Source organism: Cricetulus griseus, chromosome 4 (assembly GCF_003668045.3).
Source record: "Cricetulus griseus strain 17A/GY chromosome 4, alternate assembly CriGri-PICRH-1.0, whole genome shotgun sequence".
NCBI lineage: Eukaryota > Metazoa > Chordata > Mammalia > Rodentia > Cricetidae > Cricetulus > Cricetulus griseus.
This window is the reverse complement of record NC_048597.1, coordinates 19,618,519-19,626,610: the sequence shown is the minus strand read 5'-3', so window position 1 is coordinate 19,626,610 and position 8,092 is coordinate 19,618,519.

Below are 8,092 nucleotides of genomic sequence, written 5' to 3'. Positions count from 1 at the left end.
CACACACACACACACACACACACATCCTTAAAAATAAATTTTGCCTGGGGAGTGTGACTTTGGAATTCTGATTTTTAAAACTAAAAACAGTGAGTTTCAGTTTGTGACAACTTAACATAGCAACAGTGTAAAACCAATACATCATCAAAATGAGTAGAAATAATAAATTACATCCGAGACAGCTTAAGAAATCACTCAAGGACAGATGACAGAGTGTGATAGCTCAGACACAAGAATTGCCTTCAGAAGGGTATTATGTCTTGCTTATTTACCCCTTGAGCTGCATTTCTGATTCATCTGTCTAGTCAATATAGATACACACATATATAATTCAGAACTGAAAGTTTTCTTCCTCTGTAATTCCATCTCAACTGCCCTAAAGATTTTGATGGAGCCAGAATCTTCATGTAAGATTTCTCCTTGTTGACCAGAAATGTTACATCTGAAATGAAATTCTACTAATCCAGATGATACCTAGGAGAGTCAAACCTTTGTCAAGAAGACCAAAAAGTGCTGCTTTATGATTCTGTGTTTAGTGTATAAAACATCTTTGAAAGCACTGTGTTTAAGTTATGTCATATTTTTTTCACTTGTTCAAACTAAATCATTGCTCCAATCTTCATAATCTTGATGTTAAGTGGGTGAAGTCTAGACATGAAATATACTACCACAAATAGAATCCTATGTAAGTAGAAAAAAATACCACTCATGTAATTCCTGTCAAAATGCCAGTAGAAAGTCCCTAGTGGTAAAAAGGGAAAGAGAGTGCTCCCATTGTGTCATGTTTGACTTTCTGTTGACACTGTCCTGCATTCAGTCATGATTCTCTGCTCCTGCATGCCATAAAACACCATCAAGTACTTATTCTAATTTCTGTAGCATATTGCTTACAAAACACTAGAAGAACAGTAGTTGAGTGGGGATTATATGAAAGGCTGACCCTGAGTTTGAGATTGGAAATATGTAGAGCACCTCTCCAAAGGCATGAGGTAAAACAACAACAACAACAAAAAATGTACTAAGTAGTTCCAAATGTGCTGAGCCCCTTACATGCATAATTCTGCCTAATCACTTCAATATACAATCAATCTGCTTCTAATGCTAGATATGCATATTTTATTTAAAATCTATATATCTTTGTATTTTGTTAAATCGTGTGTGTGTGTGTGTGTGTGTGTGTGTGTGTGTGTGTGTGTGTGTGTGTGTTCTGGTGCATGCATACCATAGCCTGTATGTTGAAGTCAGAGGACAATTTTAGGTAGTTATTTTTCCCTTCTAATATGGGATGCTAGAATGGAACTCAGATCTTCAAGCTTGCTGGGAAAGTCTTTTATCTAGTGAATCATTTTCCTACCCCAAGTCAACTAAATTTTTATACAGTATGAAAATTTTGCCAGTTCTTATCTTTTGCCATCTTGCTGTTGATTCTTAACACTGTTCCTCAAAAAAATTATGGTTCCAATACATATTCTTTTCCATTGCAAAATATGGAGTTCTAGTAAGGCATGATTTGTTCTGCCACTGCACTTGCTTTCTTTACAATGGAAACAATAAATAACTCTCAGCAAGCTAAAAACAATTAAATTGTTCTTTCCAAGACCTACAGTATACGTGTTATGTGTGACGAAGGTGTCGGCTTCAATAACTACCAGCAGTCACATGCAAAATAATAAAAATATTTGTCAATGTCAACTTTATAGCTCCTTAAAATTCTCCTATTGTGCCCATTTATTCTTTAATAGTGGCTAAAATGTATTGACACAAAGGTATCTCACACTGAAATTAATGAAACCTATGATTGTTAACCCACACTGTATTTCACATATTTTTATATATTGAACACCCTGTAATACTTTTTTATGCTGTCAGTGCTACTAAAGAGAGGGTCTAACGAGAAATCTCAAAGGAACAGAGACATATACATGAGAACACAAGGCTGTTTAATCACCCTCCTTCATCTGATGTCTTGCCTGACTAACTTATGTTAATATGATCAGTAAAGGAAAGTGACACTTTTCAGAAAGTGAAAGTTTTCAAAATTTCCATGAAAATATTATTCAGCGGACTTGGCAACAAAAGGAAAACTCCACTTGCATCACACGTGTGTGCCGTTCACCCTTTGCCACGAGATGACCATATCTCAATTTCACATTTTCATACAAATAGCTCAGACAACTCTAGAGGTAAGTACTGACTGCAATCATTTTCTTGAACTTTGCCACTCTATACCTGAGATGCTATTCGATGCCACTATTGATGGAGATGGAAACACACACACACACACACACACACACACACACACACACACACACGCACGCACGCACGCACGCACGCACGCACGCACACATGCATGCACTATTGAGTTCCCTTGGTTTTTTTTGGGGGGGGCAGGGTAACTTAAGAACATATTCTTTACTGTCACCAACAATTTCCATAGAAATTGAACCTAATTTTTCATATTTTATTCCAACCACATGCACTACAAAGAACCCAGGCCCCACAAGGTATTTTATGTCATTGTATATGGAAATCTCTCTTGTTCACATATATTTTCAGGTAAATAGTTCTAGATAAAAATGTACTTCAAAGTCTTGCCTGAGAAATAAAATTATATATTTATATTCTTTCCCTTCTTCAAATCTCAGCTAACATCTGTCTGAAAGAATCACAAAGGAACCCAAATAAGGAACTTTTATAAGGATTCCTTCTCTCAGAAATGTTAAATTATGGCAACATCCAAATGCCCTGCTTTAGATATTTTACAACATCTGAGAGAAGATAGGATTTTAAATTCCAGAAGAGTGTTTTAAGTCATCCTCAAAAGATTGGGTCAAATGGCCAAAAGCCAGAGAACTAATTATCCTGACTCATTGGAGAATGCCTACTCATGAGTGTGCATGAAATTCTACAATCAGATAGAAAAATTGCACACTTGGTAGTTAATCAACACATGTGGCTACATATTGTATTACACCCTGTCAAAAATAATTTTGAAGTATATGAGATTTTAGTAAGTTCCCAGTCTCATATTCACTATTCTTGGTCAATTGCAAAGCTCTATTTTGAGCATGGAATACATATACAACTACAATTTTTCTCAAAGTTCACTAACTATCTTACAATTGATATAAATTATTTTAAATTAAACAGTGTGTGTGTGTGTGTGTGTGTGTGTGTGTGTGTGTGTGTGTGTGTGTGATATGTGGCCTGAAAAGGCCAGAAAAGGGCATCTGATTCTTTGAAGCTGGATTTACAGTGGCTGTGAGCCACCCTATGTGATTGCTAGGGACTGAAATATACTCCTCTGAAAGAGAAGCAAGCACTGCTAATCACTGAGCTCCAATCCCTGCCATGGAATTTTAGAGAGGGAAGAGGGAGGGAAAGAGAGAGAGAGAGAGAGAGAGAGGGAGAGGGAGAGGGAGAGGGAGAGGGAGATTCACTATTATTAGTTAAGAAAATTAAGTAAATAAAATGTGAAGTGAATGATATGGGACTTCTAGCTCTTCATAGTTAAAATGAGTTTATTTTAAATCTATTCATATAAGGCACAAAAGTACTCAGAATTTATCTTTTATAAACATGGTCACAATTTAAATCTAAAACAGTTTAGTGCCAATAGTTTTCTAATTATAAATTCTACATTAACTATGCATCTCCTTCCAGTGTTCTTGGGGAATCTCAGGAACAACTCACTGTGAAGGCTGGAGTTTGCTCTCGAAGCAAGTTGTATGTATATTTCAAGTTACTTTGAGTAGTTTAAACACATCTAAATGTGGGCTGCCTTCTGGATCATAAAGCAGCATTAACCCAGTGACTATTCTGAATAAGTTGTGAGACTTCCTTTCAATCTACAGCTTTTAAGAGGGACACAGATGGGCATTCAGGGACTGAGAAGCAACTTGAAGGTGGAAAATAACACTTTAAGAAACGCCTCTGTACACCTGTATTAAAAAGTCTTCCCTGTCACAAAAAAGTAATACTAATGAAATACCAAGAACACTTGGAAATGTCTTTCATATACCAAATTTATATATCTTCCTTGTGGCAATCTGAATGAAAATTGGGTGTAAATTTGGGAAAAGATCTAAAACTGAAGTTGAATAAGTTTCTATATTATAATGTGATAGTCATTGAAAATTAAAATACTTAATTCTTCCTTGGCCCATTACTCACCTACAAAATAGAATCAACATTTCTCTTTTACAAAACCTTCACAAGACATTGAGGAAGCAAGATGTTAGAAATAAGATATCCTAGATCAAATACAGCTGCAGTCCAGGTGGATGGAAAGAAAAGGGTCAGAGCAGCGTGGCTCTATCATCATGAAACCTGGGATTCACCTGTATCAGTGTGAGAATCCTAGATGTTTTGAGAAGCATAGACTGGCCCTTCCCCTAAGAGAAAGCTAATTAAATACCAGGAAGATATTTTAAATCTCACTTCCTAATATGGATAAAGGAGAAACTTGTATACATCATTGATACTAAAATTTTCGGTAGCCCACCACACAAATGCAACATCTCCAGATTCTACTGACAAGTATGCATCAAAGGTACCTAGTCAATACTGAATTCAGAAACAGGGGCCCAAGCTACTTAATAGAAACAATACATGCATTGGAAAACAATAACCAAAACACAGACCCTCTGTTATAAGTTATTATTACCAAGTCCAACAATTTCTAATCCAAGTGAACTTTTAAATACTTAGATAATTCTGTTTTTCATAAGTAAGCATGTTCTGCTACATATGTGCACACATATACTAAACACAAAACAAGTATAAAATAAAATTACACAGAGGGTATTCAGAATTGTCAATCCTGGAATTGCTAGAATATCCCATATCCATAGAATATCCTTTCCCCGACAGGATGATAAATTGTCTTCCTTTTCATATGAACTCACCACTTTCTCATAGCCAAAGGATTTCCAGACTAAGGAGAAAGACATTTCCTGTGCTTCTAAGTTATGTTTTTAAACACCCCCCACCCAAAGATATCAGTTTTGGAACCCAGGGGATAAAGTGAATCAGTATGGCTTTTAAACCAAATTGCTATGGCATGTGAAACCTGCTTGGGAGCCTGAAGTTCCCTTTAGTGAGCTAAGAAAGTACAGAGTAAAAGAACCCAGCCTACTCAAAGGCAAAGTGAGTTCACCCCTGTACTCAGAAGACCACATTTCCCTATGCCCAAATATCTTTCTCACTTCTCCACTCCTATGACTGGGCTTGAAAAAGTGGGCACAAAACAAGATAATAGATTTACAGAATGGGTGGCCAGATTTTTCTGGTATAAAAGCTTACACACACACACATACACACAATGCCTACCTTTCAGGACATTTTCTCAATCCCACTTACTCACTTAAGCTGAATTTCACCCAATTTTCACTGGAAGATCAAAAGCGCCCACCGCACATCCCTTAGCCTCACCTTACATTGCCACTGCCAAGACCCAAGTCCGTCCTTGACTTTGGCAAATCAAAAACAGCTGTGCAACCTTACCAGGTGCAGACCCCTAGTTCAAGATCCCTAAGCAACCCTCTGAGCTTAACTCACCTGGAGTCTGGTCTAGATGGCAGTCTGCTCCCACAGGGACAATCAGCTGGGACACTCCGGCAGCGTCCGCCTGAATTAGGAGCCCAGTGCAGCTGAACAACACCCCCAGGACCTGATGCTCTGAGTGAGCCCAGATTTTTGTTTTTCTAATCGCTTCCCAGAGCACTCCTTCCTTGGCTCTGCTCTCCTCCCAGCTTGTCAGTCATTGTGCTCCCTCCTCCCACCTGTGAGGCGAGGCTTTTTTCTCCGCCTCTCCCTGAGGCTTTAGTGCGCTGTCCGCGGTGCTAGGGAGGAAGCTAAGGGCTCCTCCCAGGCAGTCGATGTTCCCAAGATCTTTCCCCCACCCCCAAACTGTAGTCCCAAAAGCAGTTCTCAAGAGTCTGCTTGCAGCCACTGGGGAAACGGGCTGGAGGAGTGATTAGGATTAGCTGTAGCCTTGCAGCATCCAACATTCCTTCAATCACACACATGATTGGGCAACTCATCAGGAACCACAGTCTCTTCCTAGACATCTCGAGGAATCTTCCAGTACCAGAGAAATAAAGGAGCAATTGTATTCTTCTCTGTGTTTACAGTTGTTTATGTTAAGCAATGCTAACTTTGCTGGACTGTAAGGTTGAAAAGTTCAAGTAGTGGTGTACATTACAGAACGGCTGCTATTTTGACATATTTTGAGTGTACTTGGGAATGGAATCTAAACCAGGGGGCTACTAATGATGACCCTGCAGATTCTTAGAGAAGAGCAACTGTGTTCATGAATCATCAGACTCTTCAACTCACATCTTCTTTCATTTAGCTCTTACCACAATTTAGTGAGGCGGTGTTAGCTTCACTACTTTACATTTTTAAGGCAATGAATAATGAGCCACTTAAGGTCAAAGAGACTCCTTTTCAGCCTGTTTAACTGAAATTGGGAGTTTACACAACCCATATATTTGGCATGGTGCTTTCTTAGCATCTAGAAGGCACGGAGTAGTTGAGATAATAATGAAACTATCAACAAATAGGTACCAATTACCTATTTGTTGAGTATTCAGTAAATGCTGATGTTTGTCAATAAACTTTATGGTATAAACAAAATATACCAATCTAGTTAGTGTATGTTAACTGTATTGAATAATTATAAAAATGCAGCCAGCAGTCAAAATTAGGGAAATCAAGTAATGTTCAAAATATTCAGCACTGTTGACCAGCCAAAAATTCAGTTGGGTTTCCTACTCCATAAAACAACCGGATATAAGCTCTTCCTAGAGGCCAAGAGCTCATTTCATCACATTCATTTCAACAACTATCTAATGTTGAATAAAAACCAATGAGTTTATTTCAACTAACTTCATATGAAAAATGCATTACACATTAAAGCTCACAGCATGATGAAAATACCAACAAAAGTAAAGTTTAGTCAAACATAAAGAAATAGCAATTAATGAAGGCAGCAGTTTGATTGTCTTACCCCCCCCACATATGTCTGTGTGTAATTAGCGCTACTGCAACTTAACACACAAAGACAATATGTTATTTTTCTTAACTGAATATATCTTAATTCTCCCATAATATTATCATAGTCATCTTTCAGCATTCAGTGTATATGTGTCTATAAATCTTCCCCTGATTTGCCTGGTCAAAAGATGCATCTTCATCCTTTTAATAGTAATACTTCACTTGTTCTTATTTGTGATGCTTTTCCAGAAATGTTTTTTAACTGGGTCCACTTAAAATCTCTCTAACCAGCAATTTAAGAATAATAGAAATGTTATGCTAATTTTTCACATTAAGGAAAACCTGTAACAACATATTTTCCTTAAACTTCATTCCATACACATTTCTTCTCAACAAATAAATATCCAAATGTGATTTCTGCCTCTAAATTTTATGCATTGTTATCTTAAGCCCAGGACCAGTTACTGAAGTATTTAGTAAGCTAAATATTCTCAAGCATGGTGTTTTCTAGTCCTGTTGCAAGCTTTTGTATGTGCAATAGCTTTTGAACTCACAATGGTCGGTGAAGGTATGGAGTTCATAGAACAGTTGTACAAAATCAATTAACAACCTGCTTATTATTTGCTATGGTTATTGTGTATATTTTTCCAGGATAGACGAAAAATGTTACAATTCCTTAGGAATAGAAGCCAATTAGATGTATGCCTGCAATCACTAAAAAGCAACTCTCAGGAGGCTCTCTCTGTTGAAATAGTACATCTCCTTATGGAGATCATGACAGAAAATTTAAGACTGTGCAGTTAACCTTTTGGCTTTCTGACCTCAACTTCCTTAATGGCAAAACTATGTCTTTCAAAACCACATACAGTATTGAATTTGCACACAGGATAACATTTTCACACATTTGGGTTATTTTTCCCTACAAAATATTTGTGTAAATAATTGAATGTCTACACAGGGAAGTGTGTTTTCCATGCTCTAACTCAGGGCTCACACACATTTCTCTGAAGTACATTCAGCTCTAGTTCAGTGTGATAAAGTTACTTGTCTACTTTTATGGATAACAACCATTTGGTGACAAACTCATCCTCCT